Source organism: Heptranchias perlo, chromosome 1 (assembly GCF_035084215.1).
Source record: "Heptranchias perlo isolate sHepPer1 chromosome 1, sHepPer1.hap1, whole genome shotgun sequence".
Taxonomy (NCBI): domain Eukaryota; kingdom Metazoa; phylum Chordata; class Chondrichthyes; order Hexanchiformes; family Hexanchidae; genus Heptranchias; species Heptranchias perlo.
The window spans coordinates 105,982,735-106,006,190 of NC_090325.1; positions in this window are offsets into that span (position 1 = coordinate 105,982,735).

Here is a 23,456-nt window from a genome sequence, read left to right on the forward strand (position 1 = left end):
CAATGGCTCATACAAACTTCCCCCAGAAGCTACTGTAACCAGCTAGTCATGAAAAGGACATAAGGAAGATTTGCATTAGCATAGCACCTTTCACAACCTCCGGATGCTCAAAGCACTTTACAACCATTCCAGGGATGAGGGACTTTAGTTATGTGGACAACCTGGAGTTGTTCTCCTTGGAACAGAGAAGGTTGATAGAGGTATTCAAAATCATGAAGGGTCCAGACAGAGGAGATAGAGAGAAACTGTTCCCATTGGCAGAAGGGGCAAGAACCAGAGGACATAGGTTTAAGGCGATTGGCAAAAGAACCAAAGGTGATAGGAGGAAAAACTTTTTTACACAATGGTTAGGATCTGGAATGCACTGCCCGAGAGGGTGGTGGAAGCAGATTCAATCATGGTCTTCTGAAGGGAACTGGATAAGTACTTGAAAGGAAAAAATTTGCAGGGCTGCAGGGTTAGGGTGGGGGAGTGGGACTAGCTGGATTGCTCTTGCATTGAGCCGGCATATAAGAACATAAGAAATAGGAGAAGGAGTAGGCCATATGGCCCCTCAAGCCTGCACTGCCATTCAATCAGATCATGGCTGATCTTTGACCTCAACTCCATTTTCCCGCCCGATCCCCATATCTCTTGATTCCCCTAGAGTCCAAAAATCGATCCATCTCAGCCTTGCATATATTCAATGACTCAGCATCCACAGCATCTGGGGTAGAAAATTCCAAAGATTCACAACCCTCTGCGAGAAGAAATTCCTCCTCATCTCAGTCTTGACTCGATGGCCGAATGGCCTCCTTCCGTGCTGTAACATTTCTATGATTCTATGATTCAATGAAGTACTTTTGAAGTGTAGTCAACTGTTGTAATGTAGAAAACATGGCAGTCAAGTTGCGCACAGTAAGCTCCACAAAAAGAGCAATGATCATCTGTCTTAGGTGTTGGTTTAGGGATAAATGTTGGTCAGGGCACTGGGAGAACTCCCCTGCTCATTCTTAAAGTGCTGTGAAATTTTTTACATCCACCTGAGATGGTTCATCTGAAAGACAGCACCTCCAACAGTGCAGCACCCCTTCAGTACTGCACTGAGGTGTCAGCCTACATTATGGGCTCGATTTTAGGGTCGGGTTACCTGCGGGTTTCCAGCGGGAGGGCCCCGAAAATCCCGATCTCCGATCACGTGACCGGATTCAGACGAAATCCCGGCCACTTCCGGGTACTGCGCTGACGTGCGGGGCTGCGCGCGCAAGCCCCGCTGGTGGGAATCCCGCAGGCAATTAAAGCCAGCGGGGTTCCACTTGAGAGTACTTAACTTGCTCGTTGTGGTCAGTTAATGAGCTGAAGCAGCTGTCAAAAGAGGAAGTGTGGGATTTTACGTTCAAAGCAGTCAGTTTCCCACACTGGGGGAAACAGGACCCTTCAAACCAGGCGTGTTGCAGCCAGCAGCCTGTGGCAGGTGCCAAGGTGCGCTCCACGGGGGAGCGCCCTCACCCACGCAGGAGGCCACCGCGTCACATAGGGCAACCCCTGCCCCCCACCACCCCCCGGCCAAGCCAGAGGACAGACCGACACGAAACCGCAGCCCCAGTCCGAGGACCCACACACCTACCCTGCACAACCCCTCAGACCAACACCTGCCAGTTGGGTGGTGTGTGGACACCCTCGGAGGACGAAGAGCATGACCACCACCAGCAGCCTCGCAGTCCACGCCGTCCGCCGCAGAGACGTGGATCCCCCCAACACGGTGTGGTTGCACGCCCACCTGCACAGCAGGAGGGAGGGCTACCGCAGAGAGAGACGCGTCGCAGAGGGCACTACCCTCGCCACAGGGTCCACAGACCGAGGCGCAGCTCCCCGGACCGCTCCGAGCAGCAGTGAACAGGGAGGCGCAGATTCGCTCGACATGTAGTCGTGGAGATCTGCAGCCTCTTTCATGCCGAGCTCACCCTGGATCGCCCCAGCACCAACTGCTTACCTGTCGCTGGCAAAGTCACCACTGTCCTCCACACCTTCTCCTCCGCATCCTTCCAGGGTGCAGCCGGCAACACCGCCGATGTCTCTCAGTTGTCTGCACGGACGAGCCCTGCAAATACACCTGCACCTACTCTGCAGTAACACGATGGGTGGCATCAGTGGTGGGTCCTCATAGTGATACCCAGGAGCGGGCATTATTGGACACAATGGACAGGATTCGCGGAGACATGGCAGTGGTGGTGTCAATATAATGTGTGCTGTTTGTGGCTCTGAAATTCAATATGGGTAACACCCATGACAAACCCTCAGACACCCTTGTGCACCCCCTTCATGCTGACGAGACGTTTGCCTTACCCTGCCTACTGCACATATGTGATGCATGCCCTGTGGCTGCAGCACAGGTGGTGGCAGGTTGAGTGAGGCTGGCCGTGAGGGAGATGCACGAGAGGGTGAGTATGGGATGGAGCCATGAGATTGTATGAGGATTGGGTCGCGTGTTAGTGGCAGGATGAGTACTGGCGAGGTGAGTAGGTGGAGGTAAGATGAGGATGGGGTGTGAGTGGGCATGAAGGGTGATGTGACAGAATAGTGTTGGCGGTGCCGAAGGAGATTTGGGGTGGGGGCAGTGTTGTGGCAGACGGAGTGTAGGGGAAAGACTTCGTGTTCTCACTGTGGCTGACCTACTGCGGTCATTGCAGCGCCTCCTGCACTGTATGCAGGTGGGCGATATGTTGGTGGCGCAGGTGACCCCCTCTGCCACCTCGAGCCAGGCCTTCTTGGTGGCAGAGGCAGGCCGCTTCCTCCCGCCCGCCGGGGGGAAGATCTGTGTCCTCCCCCTCCTCCTCACCCCATCTGATGATACCTGGGGTGAGGCATCATTAAACTGGGAGCAGCCTTCCCCCTGGGCTGCTCCATGCTGCAATTTGTCCCATTGGTTGCAGCATCTGTCAGTGGAGGACTGCCCCTTTAACTAGAGAGCCTCCAGCTGACAGATCGTACTGCGCATGCGCAGCCCGCCCGACGCGCAGGCCAGCACCGTGGACCCCGGAGGAGCAGGTAATTGGATCCTATTAGTGGATTGCCTGCTACGATCGCGTGGGCAACCCACTAATTTCGCCGTTCGCGTTTTCGACGCTCCCGGAGGACCACCCGCTGGGAACCCGCAGGCCTGCTAAATTCGAGCCCTATGTGTCCAAGTCTCTGGAGTGGGACTTGAACCAGAAACTTCTGACTTGAGGCAATAGTGCTACCACTGAGCCTCAGCTGACATGTTTGCACCTGTGAAGGAGGATACCATGGAACCATCTGAGATAGAAACTGCCCCAAAAAAGAATCAGGATAGCTTCTTCAGGACTAGGATCTGCTTTTGCAGAACGCATCAGAATGCAGTTGTGTAATCTATATGGACTATTAAATTCTCGTATCACGGTCTGTATTTCTCAAAATTAACTTAATCCTTGCTGAGTAAACCTTTCACAGATAGTCTCACCATTCTTCACAAAATTATTTCTTTCAAGATCTCTGGCACATTCAATCTAACTTTAAATTTTAGAAGTTTCCTCAAATCGATCGAAGTTAAGACTTTTGTAAAATTCTTCAATTGCATATATAATGGGTCTGACCATATGAATTTGAAGTCTTACAAGGAACTACTGACTTGCAATAATTTTAAATCAGTAGAAAGGATTTCTAAAAATAATTTTAAACTAAGCTTGTAAATAGTATGTTGAAGGCACATGCACAGTGAAATAGAACCATTTCTAATATGTGCAGATCCAGACGTTATTGTCCAAATAAATCACTGGAAAGGCTGTTCGGTAATATAAACAAGCCTTTCCTCCTACATTTTGTTAAAACAACTGCTTATGTTGTCAGCAAATAAATACAGAATCTTAATTAAGTTTTGTCAGTATTTTCACAAGTTGTATTTTAATTAGCAGCTGTGACATATGCCGACACCCTTGAACATTTCTGTTTGTTAGATCACTGAATCATTCAAAGGCATTTCCTATTATGTATGCATCTCAGGTTAACTATCACATAAGATAAAGTGATGTTCTGTTGCATGATGATCAGAAAATATCTTCCAGCCCAAAGTGGCAGCCAATCCACGACAGAATACTGCCATCCAATCTCTGGAACCAAAATTCAAACCTAGGCTAGATATGATCAAGGGGCAGGATATAAGCAGGGCGTCATTGGGCGCATGGGAAGCCCGGCAAAAAAATTCTTGCCTTCCTCCACGCGATTGTGACTTAATGGAAGGCCTTTAATGTGACTTCCGGGTTTGCCATTTGAAAGCTGCGCAGCGGGCAGACTGCACACCCAAATGACGTGCTGACAGCTGGAGTATTTAAAGGGCCATTGCAAGCATGGCTTTTGTGGCAGAAAGAAGAAATTTCAAAACATGGAGCAGCAGCAGAAGAAAAAGCCTACACCCCGGTTCAGTGACTCTGCATTTGAGTTGCTACTGGCCGGGGTGAGGAGGAGGGAGACGCTGTACCCGGCTGATGGGAAGAAGTGCCCTGTCTCTGCTACCAAGAAGGCCTGGCTTGAGGTGGCAGAGGAGGTGACCAGCAGCGGCACCAGCTCCTGTAGTGGGTCCAATGTAGGAAGTGCTTCAATGACCTGACCAGGTCAACAAAAGTGAGTACAGTTACTGATTCACCTGCATTCCATGGTGCACAGCAGCGTCCCCCCCCCTCCCACCAATCACATTCTGCTCTGTGAAGCCTACTCCATCACATCACTCCTCATCCCCACTTAAGACTCATCATCAACTTACCTTCACTTTCTGTGCACATCCTCACCTCCCCATTTGTGAACCCACCACTGCCACTCACCACAAACCTGATGCAATGTGATCAATGCGTCGTGTAGCCACCTGCTGATGCATCTGTTTGATTGTCAGCCTCACCTATAGCAATTCATCCATCGGCTGACCACTTCACCCTCACTCACTCACACATCTGTACTTTCTCCCCTTGTAGAAGAAGAGAGCTCAGAATGCACGGGAGAGGAGTCAGTCTGGAGGGAAGCCTCCACAAATAGTGGTGCTCACAGAGGTGGAGGAGGAGGCGTTGAAAATTAGCCACATGGTCGAATGCCTGTCCCTCGGGGATGGCGAGACTGGCATCCTGCAAACTTTAACATTCATCACATACAATATGAATTGATGTTATTAATGATTGACATGTTACACACCTCAGTATGCTCATCACAACATTACATCTGTGATGCTTCTTAATATTGCCTTAGGTTCTCTTTCAGGCCCTTCAAGGACAGAAGTGGTGGAAGTGGGCGATTCCTCAGAGGGCGCACCGTCACATCTTAGTGAGCCATGCACCAGCGCAGATACTTACACCTCAGTGGGACCTATTAGTCATGGAATACTCTCCATTTGCCTGCTCCAACAACACTCAAGAAGCTCGACACCATCCAGGACAAAGCATCTCGCTTGATTGGCACCCCATCCACCACCCTAAACATTCACACCCTTCACCACCAGCGCACCGTGGCTGCAGTGTGTACCATCTACAGGATGCACTGCAGCAACCCGCCAAGGCTTCTTCGACAGCACCTCCCAAACCCGCAACCTCTACCACCTAGAAGGACAAGGGCAGCAGGCACATGGGAACAACACCACCTGCGTGTTCCCCTCCAAGGCACACAACATCCCGACTTGGAAATATATCGCCGTTCCTTCATCGTCGCTGGGTCAAAATCCTGGAACTCCCTTCCTAACAGCACTGTGGGAGAACCTTCACCACACGGACTGCAGCGGTTCAAGAATGTGGCTCACCACCACCTTCTCAAGGGCAATTAGGGATGGACAATAAATGCTGGCCTCGCCATCCACACCCACATCCCATGAACGAATAAAAAAAATGTTGAGCTGTCATCTGCTGAGTCACCACACACAAGCGAGCATGAGCAAAAACTTGTGGCAGAGGCAGCTGTGGAGTGTGCGCGTCAGTGGGCGCACAGGTCTCCAGGCTCTGCTCAGCTGGACACAGATGCTGAACCTCAGGGGCCATCCTTGAAAGGGAGAATGATCGAGGGACAGCGGCACATTTGCGAGGTATTGGAAAACGTGCCACGCGCACTCTCCACAATAGCAGAGAGGATGGAGGAGTTCAACTCCTGCATTAGTGGAATTGGGACACAGGTAAGTGTGAGAATGTCTATGATGGAGAGTGTGGCAACCTCCATTGAGCTTCAAGCACAACTCACAAATGAGTCCATTCAGGCCCTGACAACGGCCGTGCGGACTCTGGATGCCAACATGTCTGCTGCCTTAAACAGGCAGACTGATACTTTAGCCGTGTCACAGATCTGCTCCAAACTGTTGTCCAGTAGAGTGAAGGGAATGATATGGCCTTGGCCCAGGAGAGAGATGATTGTGACAGGGCACATGGAAGTGGGGACTCCACTCAAAGTGCTCCCACGTCTCACCCGTTGCCCCCCCTCCCCCTCCTCAAACAGTAGTCGAAATGCTGCCTCCTCTCCAGATGGCCGAGTCTGCCCCAGCATAGGTGTAGGTGGAGCAGTCTATGGCGGAGCCCTCACGGTCTCCAAAACCCAGAGGGTGTAGGCCCAAAGCATCTAAGCAGTCCGGCCATGAACATGAGAAACCTGCTGCTACCTCTGCTGCACCACATAGTAGTAGTAGGAAGAGAAAGGCTAAGGTTTTGTGATCATGAAGGGTATGCACAAGGATGTCTGACAGAATGTCATGTTTTTCATTTATATTTGTTTTTTGTTAAATACACATTAAATGTTGTAATTCTCATCACTGCTGCCACGTCTTGCCCATTCTTGAGTCCCTTTGGTGAAAGCACCATTTTCGTGTGCTTCATCATGAACGGCGGGCCTTGATGACACTCAGTGGGTGCATTTACAGTGGGTATATGTGTGGTTGTAGGAATATTTTGTGCGGACGGTGGGGGGGCGGGGTGCTTGTGTTGGTGGTGTTCGTTCCAGGTGGCCTGACAAATTGACTATCTTCACTTTGCAGATCTCCCTATGAGAATCTTTCAAATTTGAGTGACTCCCTGGCATCAAGAGCAGCCAGGTGAGCTGCTGCTCTGCCAATGCATTGCTCATCCACCTCCTCCTCCTCAATGTTGATAGCAGATGCGAATGCTTCATGAGGGCATGGGGCCTCATCCACCGGTCACCCTCTCCGTTGAGCGATGTTGTGCAGGACGCAACAGATGACTATAATTCTATCCTTTCTCACTGGTGAGTATTGAAGGGCTCCACCAGATCAATCCAGGTACCGAAACCGCATCTTGAGCATTCCTATGGCTTGTTCAGTAACAGACCTGGTGGTGATGTGATTGTCGTTGTCACGCTGCTATGCCTCGCTGGTGGGGTTTCTCACTGGTGTCATGAGCCATGACTGCAGGGAGCATCCCTTGTCTCCAAGGAGCCAGCCCTTAAGTCTGTTTTGTGCGTGGAAGAAGGCCGGGATATTGGATTCATGCAGAATGAAGGAATCATGGCAGCTGCCTAGAAATCTGGCACACACCTGCAGAAATCTCTTCCGGTGGTTGCAAAGCAGCTGTGCATTGATGGAGTGATATCCTTTTCTGTTGATGAACATTCCTGGCTCATGTGGAGGTACTCGGATTGCTGTGTGTGTGCTATCAATTGCACCCTGTACCTGTGGGAAACCAGCCAGAGATTGGAAACCCACTGCCCTCTCAGTCTGGCTGATGTGGTTGATGTAGTGGGATGTCCTGGCAAACAAGCCATCCGTTACCTGTCGTATACACTTATGTGCAGACACTGAGACACTCCGGCGATGTCACCGGTGGCATCCTGGAAGGATCTGGAGGTGAAGAAATTGAGGGCAGTGGTGACTTTAACTGCTATGGGCAATGCGATGCCACCAGGCCCAGCCAGGAGCATCTGCATGAAGGAGCGTGCGGATGTCTGTGACCACCTGGCGACTCACTCTGAGCCTTCGTAGGCACTGCTCCTCAGAGAGGTCCAGGAAGCTCATCCTCTGTCTGTAGACCCTCTCACATGAGTAGTGCCTCCTGCGATGTTGGCCCCTCCATTGTTCCCCTCTCTGCTCTTCTACAGGTCCTTATGGTGCACCTCTGTCTTGTGGACTTGCACCTCCCAGAACTGCATGCCATGCCTGCCGCGGATGGTGATGTGCCTCCTCCACAGAAGTACTGCTGAATAAATCCATTGCTCCCCCCCCCCATCCTGATGGTGTCAGTTTGAGGGGGTTCAAAAAGTCTGTAAATGTGTGTGAACAAAAGAATTCTGAGTGTGAACAAAGAAATCTGAGTCTAAACACTAAAAAAATCCCAGTCAAAGGCTTTTCTGAGAGAACTGATTGCCCTGCTGCAAAAACTCACCTTTTATCCCCATCTGTCAAACTTTTGATTTAAACGTCCAAATGGCTGCTGGCTGCAACTCGCCTCCCTTTCCATGGCATGTTTCAGAGGCCATGGGAAACACACTGAGGGCAGAGTTAAAATCCTTTCGTGGCTCAATCAACATCAAATTAAGTACTTTAACATGTTCAACAGCCTTAATTACTGGTTTAAATATCAGCCCGCCACTTCCGGCTTCCTGAAGCGTGCATGCACCAGATGCATCTAGGTCAAACTCGGAAGTTGTCGGGTTGGAGCCGGGATTCATTTCCGAACCAGATTTCTCCGATTTTGTCTGTCCCCCCGCCCCCAGGGTCTCTACTCCATCCTTTGGATGAGGTGTTAAGATCAAGACCTGTCTGCCTGTTCTGGTGGTTCAAGTGTTCATAATTCTCTTTGAAGATCAGCATGGAATTCTACCAGTGTCTTAGCCAATATTCCACCATCAAAAACAGATTAACTGGTCATTCATCTCATTGCTATTCATGGGAGCCTACTGTGGGCAACATGGCTGCCACATTTAGCAAAGTAATTCATTCTATATAACGTGCTTTGGAATGCATTTGAGAGATATGATAAGGTGTTACATAAATGCTCTTTTTTTCTTTCTTGAAGAGGCCTCAATGAAATACATTTTGAAATCTAAAGTTGGTTTCTTCTGGGCATGAATCCAGATTACAAAATCACATAGAAATGTAAAACAAAATTCATCCAGTAGAATTACTATTGTGCAAATGTACTTAAAGCATGTTCTCAATAGAGTGAACATTTCAACAAGTTTATGTTTTTGGTTGGAAAGCTTTTAGTGATGGAGCTTTTAGTGAAATTTAAGGCTCGGCAAAATATTTTAATTCTGAAAGAGTTCAAACTTGATCCTAAGGCTGCAAATTTAAAGATGGTTTTTAGTATTACAGAATTGATCTTGTACTTTTAGCAAACTTGCTGAAAATGCTACAATGTTTTTTCAATTAGGTCCTTAATACATGAGTTGACCTTCACCAACTCTGGCTTCACTGTAACTTCAGAGATATGGGGGAAGTATCTGTCACATCATTTAGTCCTCCTACAAGGTTAAAGTTAGAACATTAACAAAACAATTTGGGGGTTATTTTAACCACCCCCAGGAGAGGCAGGACAGTGGCGTGGGGGTGGTTAATTTGTTAAAAGTGGGAAAGCCGACCCCAAACTGCCACTTCGGGTTTTAGCAGGGCGGTCTGGGGGACTGCCGAGTAACCTGCTCGAGAGAGGTCGGTAATTAGAATATGTTAATGAGGCTCCGTGCCTCAGATTTTCACAGTGATTTGAATTTAATGGCAGGGGTTGGGAAACCTGGCAGCTAAAGGGAGACGAGAGGTGCCGGATCCAGCTTTTCCAACTCTGTTTGTGGGTCAGGAGGAGCAAGAGTGCTTTCCCCTGGCCCCCTAAGCAAACCTCCTGTGACACGATCTCTCTCCCCCATGATCCGACCTCTCCCACCCCGCGATCCGACCTCTCCCCACCGCGATCCGTGATCCGATCTCTCCCACCCCGTGAACCGGACTCTCCACCCCATGATCCGACCTCATCCCCCCGCCCCCCGTGATCTGATCTCTCCCCCCCCTACGATATGATCTTTCCCTCTGTGACTTTTCCCAGCAATCCGATCACACCCCCGCGATCTCCTCCTGCAATTCAATTTCTCCCCCCCGCGATCCGATCTCTCCCCCCCGCGATCCGATCTCTCCCCCCCGCGATCCGATCTCTCCCCCCCGCGATCCGATCTCTCCCCCCCGCGATCCGATCTCTCTCCCCCCGCGATCCGATCTCTCTCCCCTGCGATCCAATCTCTTCCCACTATCCGATCTCTCCCCCCCCCAGGTTCCAACCTCTCCTCCCCCACCATCCGACCCCACCCCCCCGCCATCCGACCTCTCCCCCCACAGCGATCTGATCTCTCCCCCCACAGCGATCTGATCTCTCCCCCCCGCGATCCGATCTTTCCCCCCCCGCGATCCGATCTCTCGCCCTGCGATCCAACCACTCACTCACTCACTCCCTCCCTCCCTCCCTCCCTCCTCTCCGGTCCTCGGCTGCGGCCTTCTATAGCAGGCTTTCACTCCTGGCAGCATTTCTAGCCTCTCACTCTGGCTTGCTGCCAGGCGGGAAACAAAGTAAAACAATTCTAATGAGGTCCTGCCATTAACTTCGGCAGGTCCTCTGTATTGCCGGCATTTCCGGGTTTCCTGGCCGCTGACAGGCACCTCCACTCCCTCCCTGCCTCCCTGTAAATATCAGGGCCTTTCTGTCAGATTTGTTTGAAACTTGCTTGAAGTAAAATAATTCTAGGGAAAATATATTAACTATGGCAGCTGAGAGCTTTCAAGGAACATTTAGAATAGTAAATGCTGAGTTTTCTTTTAATTCAATAAAAAACATGTTTTGTGCTGTACAGCTGGAATGAATTTTGTAATCGAGATAGTAATAGGTAAACTATCCAATCTTGTCCGTATGACCAGATAGCTAAAATGTCCATTAGAAACTCTCCCAGCATTCAATCCTTCTTTGGACTTGAACTTACTGCAATGCCAAAGGGTGTTGGTGCATAGGACAGATTGTACTTGCATTGTGGTCTAATTTGGTCCAACTAGTGGTGAAATATGCATTGCCAGCACTGGTGCCACTTCTTGCAGTGGAGGTTTGGCAGTCACTCACTTTGCGTGTGATGCACAACCTTACAAATTTTTGAACTAACATCCTGGAAACAATTAAACTACGCAAGAAGCTCCTTTCAAATGCCGTTAATGTTTAACAAATACCATTTGGTCACCCACTCAAAATTCTTTTAAACTGGCTTGACATTTCATGCCCTAAGCAAGTGAAACAGTCACTGCCAAACAAGAGTTTAGTGTTTTGGATAATTAAGAAGTGTACAATTTAATATTTTAAAAAAATGTTTTTTCTTCCACTCACTTGACAGCAGGACTTGAATAAAAACCACAAATGTGATTTGCTGCACACAGAGCTGGTGCACTTTTCATAGCTGACAAACCTTAATTAAAAGAACAATATCGGTCTCAAATTTGAATTTTTAAGGCTGGAAATGACTGTCAGTGATGTTATTGTATAAACACTTATATCAAATTCTTCCTCTGTTATTTTAGGCAAGATGGCTAATCTATTTATTTTAAACGGGCTAATGACTGTTAAAAACAAGAGAGAGGAATTTGCTATTGTGTTCAAATGATGAAATTGTCAACAGTAATTTCCTAACTTTAGACAATGCTTATAACTATGGCAGGAGAAAGCATACTGCATAGTTGATTATGTTAAAAGAATCTGGTTTATATTTCAGATTTCCTGCAGACATTGTGAAAGACCATACGTTGATGAAGCTGATTAAAAGTTACAAATACAAATTAAATTTTTTCAGGCACATGGAATTTTCCCTGCCTTTTCTTTGACTGTAATCAAGAAGTGAGTTGTTGAAAGCAAAACAAAAGCTATAAATGCAGGAGTAAAGAATTTTACAAATTTAGTACACCAAAGTTTTCGTTTTTAGAATGAATAGTTCAGAGCTTCGAGCTATAGGTTTAGAGTTCTAACAGGAAACATACAAAGGTTATCGTGGATTAAAAAGGTAACTTGGCACTGGCACAGAATGTGCTTTTGTTTATATAGATGTTATTTGGTGTCATAAGTGTTGACAGTATCATCCTTTTGCTGCCAAGGAATACCAACAATTGTTTATACCTTCCCTTATGAAACCAGATGAAATCATTTTTAGAAAGCTGACAGTATGCTTCTCTAATCCACATATAACGGAATTCAAGTTGCGGTCACTGTACAAGAATTCAGAGTTACTGTTGTGACACTGCAAGAAAATATGACAGTGCATGAGCTGGGATTCTCATTTTCTAAAGGTCTGGCTTTCTTTGTATATTGTTTTGTGACTTTTCTTTAGCATTTTATGTTATCCACGACAATTCTTTTTATCACTAATAAACACTTTTGTTCATTAATTCATTTCATTAAAGCCATAAGGCCTTCACTGACTGTAAACCATAACCTGAAACCAAATCATGCTAATGTATTGACAAATATTGTGAACGGTTTATGAATATTTCTGTTACGGACTAAGGCTTGCTATTTGTAACATTTATCTCACAGTTTGAAAATTTGATGTAAATAATTTTGACTAAAATGTGGAAATAACTAAACCCAGCTCAGCGATGGAGTAGAACATACCAGAGGATAGAAAATACCTCAAGGAGTAGCTAAACACATGTAGGCACAGAGTGACTTTTGATTAATGGTTCCCATATTGTTAACCTGCAATGTAAGTAATGTCCTTGCATGGAGAATGGAGTTGGAGGAACAATGGAAGAAAGAAACAAAGGTGAAAATGAAATAATCCCTCGTAAAAATCTATATATTCTCACTGCTATCTATTATCTGGATCTATTGTTGTTGACACGTTTCTCTGTGAGTAACTGGGAAATATAAGCACATAGACAAGTCTAGTAACTGATAGTTTACAATTAGGTCCTTCCATTCATTACGTAAATAAGGGTCTAAATTTTGGCTGGGAGCAAGGGGGGGAGGGGTATGGGGGTGGAGACAGAGGACCGTGGTGAGATGCCAGCGGAGACTGGATCTGCCAGATTTCTGCTCCTTGTTCCTTTCCCCGCAACTTGTGCTTGGGTGGGGGGGGGGGGGAGGGGTTCAGGTATTTCTTTGCCTGCCCCGTTACATTGCCAGGAATTTCACCAAACTTGCCACGAGCAGCCCTGCTGAGAGTGGTTGGTTACCTTTAGCAAGGTGCCCTTCTGTTTCCTGAGGGGAATGAGAACATTTTTTGATCCTCTTTTTCTTCAATCTGTTTCAGGCCTTGGGCGACTCTCCCCCCTGAAGGAGGTAGGGTGCCACTTCGAATTCCACTTCTACAGTGGAGGGGGGGATGGGGGGGCAGCTGTTGCACCACTTCAGGCATTGGTGCCTGCCCTAATATTTAAATAACCCTATCTTCAGGAATTGGGACAAGGTCATGACAGGGCCAAAGCAATGGGTAGATGCTGCCCTTCTGCCTGCTGTAAAGGGTCCACAGAATTTTTAGGTTACAATCTGCACATCAAAATTATGCTTCTCCTTCGCTGCCCTTATCTCACTTTCTTTTCTGAAGTTAGAAACATATGATGGTGCTTAGTTGTATGGTTGCAAGGCTGGATGACATTACAGAGATGGGGAAGGGGTGAGGCCATGAAAGAATTTAAATACCAGGGCGAGAATTTTAATTTGAGATGTTGGGGGATTAGCAGCCAATGTGGGTCAGACTCAAGAAGCTTCCATTTAAAAAAAAGTGAGTTGCTATCGCTTTGGCAAAACCAAAGACAAAATATCCATGTGTCACAGACTACACGTGCATTTTCCAGCAGAAGACACTTAGGACCAATTAGGGGCAGGAACCCTGGATTATCATTATCCTAGCCAATTATAGTGCTCTGCCATTAACTAACCTGAAATCAATTAACTCAGCACAGACCAAGGGAAAATGTTACTGTTTCTTTTCTGGGCATATCAAAAGCATTTCTCACCTGGGAATATTTAGATCCATTTTTAGTAAATTGATTCCATAAACCAATAAATATGTAGAAAACCTGGGTAGAAATTGGTTCTTGTTGCACTCATTTTCCAGATGGAAAATGGGGGCAAAAAGGACCAATTTTGGGCAATGTTCAGTGCCCGGTCTGCACCTGCGTTATGGGCGCCGATTTATTGGTAAAGGCAGCACTGCAGGCATCCCGGATGGTTGTCTAAAACAGGCATTAGGCACCTTACATACGTAAATAAGAAGCCTAATGCCTGTTTTAGGCCCCCTTGCAAAAATTGGGTTGAATTGAGCAGAGCAGGTGTTGGACTGCTCAGCTCAGGATTCCTCAGTGGCAGAATTGCTCCCCCGACTCCAGTCCTCGTGATCGGCCCCCATCCCCATTGCTGCTCCAAACCTCCTCCCAGGATTTATCTTAGGGCCGCTACCAGCGAGGGGTGCCAGCAACATGTGCAAAAATTGCTAATGAGGCCCAAGGACCAATATTGGGCCGACCTTGGACCTCACGGTTAGGATGCGCGCTGTTGGCGTGTTGCGGGTTATGGACCCAAAAACAGGCCATATTCAATTTTCACCCCCCTAACTTTTATTCATGAATAGTCCAACAATGCTCTGTATTTGTCTTTATGTGTACTGTATGCTGAAGCTGATTCAGTAGCTGACTAGTCATATAACTTTACAAGAACTAAAGGATCCCTGGAAGGACAGTCAGCGATAGTTTGAGAAATTAATGATGAGTGCAGTCAGGAAACTCTGATGATCTTTTCCAACTAATGATTTGTTTTAGACATTTTGCATTTCTTAATTCTTTCATTGCAGCCTTTAACGTCTTATTCCAGCTGTAATTTTCTATTTTACACTAACTTTATACAGGAAAATATTTTAATTGTCCATGAACCCTTTTCAGAGGCTGTTCTCGCTAATTTTTTTTAATCCCTTGCAAAATAAAGTGTGAGCTGAAGTTTATCACAGTACTTTATTAAACAAGTATTGGTATTTATTTTGCCTGGCTGTGGCAGAGTGACACAGCAAGTTAATAGTGGAATGTAAGTTGGTGTCTGCGATTGCCCACAGGATATTCCTGTGTGTTCCTGATCTCAGTTGTGCTGTCAGGGTCTGGGAGCAGATACCTGCTTCTGAGTAACTAGTCAAAGAACACAATTAGTAGATTGCCGATTCTCTCTCCCCCACAGATGGGGGAACAGCATGTGAAGGTAAGGAAAAAATTAAAGAATTTTGTGTTTTTCAAATATGGCAGAATGAAATCTAAGTATTACTTTATGTGTGACACTGAAATAATATTGTTACTCAATAACTTTTTGTAGAGGGCCACAACTACTGCCTTGCTCAAGGGTTACTCAGTAATATTGCAATATGCTGCCCCACAGAGTGACAGGAAATGGGCCTCTGCCTGCAATTCTGCACACAGTGAGCTCTTGCTTTGAATAATACTACTGTGGGATGTTGCCATATGGAGCAATTCCCCACTGGGGCAGAAAGAAAAATTGTAGGAGAAATTATTACATTATTGCCAGCAGTAATTTCCAGGCTACTTTTGTTGTGTTAAGAAATACCTAGATCTCTACAGTCATAATACATTTCAATGTGATCCTCTTATCACTCTATACAGTTACATTACAAAAAGTAATCTGTATATAATTGTGCTTTAAACAAAGCACTGAAAGTGTATCTTCTATTGCAGCACACTAATGATGGAAAATCAAAGGCAGCATTCCCAAGACATCCTGATAAACACAATTGATGGGCGAGGTTCTCCATTGGCAGATTTAATGGGAATCTTGTCTTGATTTGGTCCTGATGTGAAAGAACAATCTGAAAGCTGATGTGACCACAGAAAAGGATTGTGGTCAGTTTGACTCAAACACTCTCAGCAGTTGTCTAGGAAACGCAATAACAAAAGCAAATAAACATCATGGTTTTGTCAGTAAGTGATATGAAATACAATCAGATCCGAAGATCTGCAATCTGAGCCAATTCAGTTCAGTCAAATAAGAGGTGGGGGCAATGGGTGAAACCTTAGATCGTCTAAAAGATCAAGTCTTGAAACACATTACAAATAGAATTTATACCTGGATTACATATGGACACTCTATTTTCCAAAGAATGTGAGTTTTAAAACCTTTTCAGTGTTGAGAAATTATTCTAATGGAGAGAGTAATGATGGATGTGTTACAAGTCCCAGCCAGCCTCATCCATACCATCTCTGGAAGTTGAAGGTTGTTGCCGGGCTGCATAAGTCACAAGGCTTAAAGTTGGACACAGCCCCAAATTGATGTTCTACAACCTGCCCTGTGGAGCTGTATATGTTTTAAAAATTAAATTCTGTAGGCTGGGAGTTTCTCTTCCGCAAATGGACTAGACTAATTCCATCTGATCTATGTGCTCTGATAAACATTTGGACATTGTCTGAAAACAGCAGCTGCTAATGAAAAAACATAGTAAAAAGTACAAAGTAAAACTAAAAGACTAATACAGAAATGAGGAGCTTAGCAGTTTGGAAACAAAGAATTACCTGTATGGTTGGATAGTAAGTAAAGCGTAGTCTATATTGAAAAAATTGAAGTGACATTCATTCTACGAGAGCCTTTTAGAATATGATCCAAATGCTGCATCTAAACAATATGATAAGTTTGGGCCAAGAGTGGAGTAAAACTTGTAACAATTGATTTGACTTTGTACTGTGAGGGCGTTTTGTTTTAATTACTTTTTTGTGTTCATCAAAGATGAGGGATGTTCATGCTGAACAATTCATTTCATGTCACTACCATCTTCCTTTGTGCTAGGTACGACTCTCCAGTGGCTGGAGTCATACCTAGCACAAAGGAAGATGGTAGTGGTTGATGGAGGCCAAACATCTCAGCCCCAGGACATTGCTGCAGGAGTTCCTCAGGGCAGTGTCCTAGAGCCAACCATCTTCAGCTGCTTCATCAATGACCTTCCCTCCATCATAAGGTCAGAAATGGGGATGTTCGCTGATGATCACACAGTGCTCAGTTCCACTCGCAACCCCTCAAATAATGAAGCAGTCCGTGCTGCATGTGCCAGACAAGTGCCAGGCAATGACCATCTCCAAGAAGAGAGAGTCTAACCACCTTCCCTTGACATTCAACAGCATTACCATCGCCGAATCCCCCACCATCAACATCTTGAGGGTCACCATTGACCAGAAACTTAACCGGCTACAAGAGCAGGTCAGAGGCTGCTTATTCTGCGGCGAGTGACTCACCTCCTGACCCCCAAAGCCTTTCCAACATCTATAAGGCACTAGTCAGGAGTGTGATGAAATACTCTCCACTTGCCTGGATAAATGCAGCTCCAACAACACTCAAGAAGCTTGACACCATCCAGGACAAAGCAGCCCGCTTGATTGGCACCCCATCCACCACCCTAAACATTCACCACCGGTGCACCGTAGCTGCAGTGTGTACCATCCACAGGATGCACTGCAGCAACTCGCCAAGGCTTCTTCGACAACACCTCCCAATCCCGCGACCTCTACCACCTAGAAGGACAACTGCAGCAGGCACATGGGAACAACACCACCTGCACGTTCCCCTCCAAGTCACACACCATCCCGACTTGGAAATATATCGCCGTTCCTTCATCGTCGCTGGGTCAAAATCCTGGAATGTCCTACCTAACAGCACTGTGGGAGAACCTTCACCACACGGACTGCAGCAGTTCAAGAAGGCGGCTCATCACCACCTTCTCAAGGGCAATTAGGGATGGACAATAAATGCTGGCCTTGCCAGTGATGCCCACATCCCATGAACAAATAAAAAAATACAAGGTGCTCAATTTTAAACTTAAATTGTGGGTGTGTTGGGGGTGGGGGGGCTGCGAAAATTGCAAAAGTGAGAGCGGGTTCAGAAGCCGGCTCCAACCCGCCAACTTCCGAGTTCCCCACAGATGCACCTGTGTGTGCGGCGCTTCCCAAATCCAAAAGTTCCGCCGGCAATTAAAGCCGGCGGGTTGATAGTTAAAGAACCAAATGTACCTCATTGAGGTACTTAAGGTATTTTACTTGTGACATATTCGGTAGTTAGAACGATTTTTAACTTATCTGGGTGGTTTTCCCACGGCTTCCGATTCATGCCTGATGAAACCAGGCGTGAGGGGCCAGATCAGGGAAAAATAAACAAAATAAATTAAATAAAAAACCATTGCACAAAGTTAAAACACAAAATCAACCTATCTTTCCACCCTGCTCCGATGTTGGATGTCTCCCTCTCCGATGTCCCTCTCAGCCCCCAACGTCTCCCTTGCCGATCACCTCCTCTTTCCCCGATGTCCCACTCCGATCTCCCCTTCTTCCCCCCCGATCTTCGCCTCTCCCCCCGATCTTCCCCTCCTCCCCCCCGATCTTCCACTCTCCCCCCCCGATCTTCCACCCTCCCCCCCCGATCTTCCACCCCCCGATTTCCCCCCCAATCTTCCCCTCTCCGCCCCCGATCTTCCCCTCTCCCCCCGCCGATCATCCCCTCTCCCCCCCCGATCATCCCCTCTCCCCCCCCCCCCCGATCTGCCCCTCTCCCCCCCCCCCCCGCCCCGATCTTCCCCTCTACCCCCTCCCCGATCTTCTGTTCTAGAGCCGGATGACGTCTCGCTCTCTCTTCTCTTTCCCCACCCCCACACCCCCCTGGCGTTGCAGCTCCTGTCAGCAGCCAGCATGTCAATCAGGGGCTGCCGGGCACGAAACCCGGTAATAACTTTAATAACCATCAAATACATTGCGATCGCGTCGGAAAAGTTTATTTTATTCGGGTTTGCCATGCGCACCTTCACCCCCCCTACCCCCGCTGCCAAACCACCACCATTTCAAAATTGAGCCCAAGCACTCGGAGCACAGATTTGCACAAATCCTTCTAATCTGTCCCAGTTGTGCCTCAGCCCCAATCTCTTGCTGCATCCATAGTGTACATATTTCCCACACCCCTCCTCTGAGTGAGATTAGCAATTTAGTGCCAAATTAGGCCCATGCCATTTAGAAATTGGACTAAGATAACCCAAATTCATTTTGCATAAGATCCTGACAGAGAAGACTTTCACCCCATCAGTCTTCGCTGGATTTAAACCCAGATCCAGAGTTGAAAGGCCAATGCCGATTTCAATCTCTTTATTTTTATTTTTTTGCAGTGTTTTGAATCAGTTTTATTTGCAAGAGATGACAGTGAGCAATTTCTGCTGAGCTGCGAGTTATGCATGTATAATCAGAGTCTGACAACCAAGAAATTGGTCCTCATTTAGACATTTTCAATGCAAAATTCCATTCCTTATTTTGTGCCTCCACAAACCCCTCCTGACTTTTATGTTACATTTCCTTCTTACAATAAAGTACGTTAAGCCATTGATTTATGCCTAGAATAATTATTTATGGATATGTGCCTGTGTCTTACTGAGAGTATTTTGTTATTCTTCAGTCCTCTGCATTACATTCTACAAACATTGTTCTTACGATGTAAAATTCTGAAACTAATTTGTTAGAAAGAATTTCTTTTTGATAGCAAAATTGTAAATGTTCCTTTTGAACGCTTTTATGATTTCATTGAAAATAGCAACAATAAAATCTTCCCATAATGTTTAAGATGCTGTTAACTTGTAGCAACCAGAGGATTCAGACCTCCCGACTGCCGCATTGGGCGGGTGAAGTGGGTCCACGACCGATATCACGCCTGTTTTGCACTCAAGTAGAAAATCTTGAAATGAATTTGGGTTATCTTAGTCCAATTTCGAAATGGCATGGGCACTAAATTGCTAATCTCACTCAGAGGAGGGGTGTGGGAATATGTACACTATGGATGCAGCAAGAAAAACCCAGCTCTAGTGCGAAAACCAGAAACTTTAGAACTCCATTACTGAGAACAGAATTGTGTTCTGTGCTGTAGGGTTTCATTTTATGTGTGCATAGAATATTCAGATGCACAAAAAACTGTGCTCTTGGACTAAATGCTAGATTAAGTATTCCAGGCAATGATATCATATTTAAAATGTAAATAGGGTACCATTGCTTGGAACAAAACACTAAATTCATCAAGATACTTAGCAAACAAATGAACTCCTTATTATAGTTCTTGACTTGTAATACATAAAAGATTGGGGCTAGTTCAATATAATTTGCCACAATGCTGAAGTGCATCTGCATAATGACCACAATTTGTTTCAACGTGATACAACAAATCTAAATTTAGTCCAATTTGTATTAGTTTAGTCTGCATACATTTCACACCACCTGTTGCTTTTTAAGACATCTGCACTGGGACATTTTTGCCGGTTTGTGTCACTCTGCGCACGTACGTCATTTTACAAATTGTACCAAAGGTTCATTCTAAGGCAGGTGTTGACTGAGCAGGTGGTTAATTTTTGTTATCTTCATTCAGTTTCTGGTACATGTCCAGTCCCTGTTGTTACATAGGAACAGGAGTCGGCCATTCAGCCCCTCGTGCCTGCTCCGCCATTTGATAAGATCATGGCTGATCTGTGATCTAACTCCATATACCTGCCTTTGGCCCATATCCCTTAATACCTTTGGTTGCCAAAAAGCTATCTATCTCAGATTTAAATTTAGCAATTGAGCTAATATCAATTGCCGTTTGCGGAAGAGAGTTCCAAACTTCTACAACCCTTTGTGTGTAGAAATGTTTTCTAATCTCAATCCTGAAAGGTCTGGCTCTAATTTTTAGACTGTGCCCCCTACTCCTAGAATCCCCAACCAGCGGAAATAGTTTCTCTCTATCCACCCTATCTGTACCCCTTAATATCTTATAAACTTCGATCAGATCACCCCTTAACCTTCTAAACTCTAGAGAATACAACCCCAATTTCTGTAATCTCTCCTTTTAACTTAACCCTTGAAGTCCGGGTATCATTCTAGAAGGAGCAAAGGCGGGTAAATGGAATGGAGGTACACATCGCCCATGATCTAATAGAATGGCGGAACAAGCTCGATGGGCTGTATGGTCTACTGTTACTATCCCTAATGCTAACTGAGGTAGAGCCATCTAGAGACTGTGGCCCCATTTTTAACCCAATTAAAATGGAGTGGGGGACTTACCCATTCCTTTCCTGCCCCAATCTGACCGCCTGAGAAACCCAAGCTGGCGGGTCCTCTTTAAATATGCAGATCGGGCTCTGATGACGTCTTTGGGGCCTGATTTGAGCAGTGATGGCTTCTCTGCCAGGAAAAACTTGCCAGGAGTTGGATCATGAGCCAGAACAGGCCCAGGCAGGTAAGTTTAAAAAAAAATGCTAGGTTTCCTTGTGGAACAGGGAGGGCTAGGAGTGCTCCTTTGGGCCCCACAAGGAAACCTTGGGCCTCCCACCGATCACAATCGCCCCCTCATCACTTACCTGACTGCCAGAGACCATTCCCACGGGTCCTTGGCAGCGGCCTCCTGCCGCATAAATACTGGCTCCCAACCTCCGGCAAGATAGTGTTTCCTGCCGGGTTCGGACTGAAGTCCGTGCCTGGATATGGAAATGGAGTTTAAAATCTCTCTGGGCCTCGACTTGCAAACTCATTGTTCGCCCGCCCTGGGATAAAATCGGAGCCTGTAAGGTGGCAGAAACAGATTCAATAGTAACTTTCAAAATGGAATTAGATATATACTTGAAAAAGAGATATTTTCAGGGCTATGGGCAAAGATCAGGGGAGTGGGACTAATTGGATAGCTCTTTCAAAGAGCCAGCACAGACAGGATGGGCCAAATGGCCTTCTTCTGTACTGTATGATTCTATGATTTTATAATGAAGCTCCAAACATGTAAACCAAACTATAATTTTGTCAACAATTGCAGTTCATTAAAAAGAACTGATATATTTTTGCATGGTCTGGATGTTATGCGGTCTCTCCAGTACTTTATATTTGATATGTCTATCCATCAATCTTGTTTAGCCAGCAGGATCCTATTGTAGCTAATATGGTCAATTTATCAAATAACTATGCATAAAAACTAATGACTGAAATCTCACATCTCATCCAGATATCCTTGTGTCTGAAACAGGGAGCTTGTGGAAGCAGCTGTTTAATGTAATCTTTTCTCCGCCTCTTAAAAGTTAAACTTACCTCTCCAGAGTGAGGCTTTGTTTATTGTCGTGGAAAAATAAACTGCATGTGGTTTGGACTTTTAGTTGCAAATCCGTCTCTGTTTACTTTTACAGACAAGTGACAATGTGAAATAAACCTTTTTGATAGTAGTCCTTCTCACTTTGCTGTTGTATCAAATTACAAAGACCACTTGTGGCTGAGAGTCCAAATTATCTCATTTGTCTTTCATGCAGGGTAAGTATTTATTTTACAACTATTAAATGAATCAGTCTGCAATGATGTAACCATTGGATTAAACTGGGAATATTGCAGGCAGGTGCTTCCTGGGAAGATTGGCCTGGAATCACTATAATTATTATATGATGTATTCATTGCATCTGCCTTTGCTCGCAAGAGTGTTGATTGAGGTATTGACAGTGAATGCCATAGATATATCCAAATCTCTTAATAATGAGTTAATTCTTTCTTAAGGACTTAATTCCTCTGACATTCAAATGCTCTAACCACCTCATTTTCATTCTAGTGAGCCTGTTGGTTTTGATTATTACTCATTGTTTGAAATGCAGTAAGGATAACAGTGATAAAAGTGTAGCCTTAGCTGTGTATAACAACCAGCTGTTCCTACCTGTCTGGGAAGCGTGTGCTTTTTGAGAGAAATTCAATTTCCGTTTGCCTCTTTTTCGCATGTAAAATCGGTGTAAAACCTTAGAATTTCAGGTCACATCCCGGTTGTAATAAAAATAGAAAATGCTGGAAAACATTCAGCAGGTCAGGCAGCATCTGTAGAGAGAGAAACAGAGTGAATGTTTCAGGTCGATGACCTTCCCAGTTGGAATGCTTCTCGTGTTGACCTGTTCATCTCTGCCCACTGGTGCCAAGCTATTTGCCTTGACACATTCTGTCACTCATTGGAAGCAATACCTCCCTCCTCAACTGGAACCTCCAGAATAGTGCCTGACAATCAGGGGAGGGGCCTTTGCTGCACCTGCTCCACGTGCCTTTTGCTCCGTTTAGCATTGATTCAGTTAAGTAAAGGTACAGCGGGGGTGAAATTGGGCCATGTAGCGCTCGCTTTTTCGGTGCTACATGGACAACTAAACCATGAAAATGGGATCCGCGCTCACACTTCCAATGGGAAGTGCGCAGGACGCCGTCTTGGTAAAGGGGTTTGTGAGTGCGCACCTAACCACCGCCGGCAACACGTAGAGCAGGGAGATGGTGATGCGAATCAGTGTGCAATGCTGATTGGAAGGCAATGCTGCTATTTTGGAACTCCACACTCCATTCAACGCACTGTTTGAACCTCACACAGCTGAACATGACTTAAACGGCATGAAGGACACCCCACCAGCACTATTAAAGGGATGATGAAGTAGTTACAGGTTAGCTCCTACATTATTTCTTCTGGCTTCTGGTGCATTTGTATGTGTTTTTGGAGGTT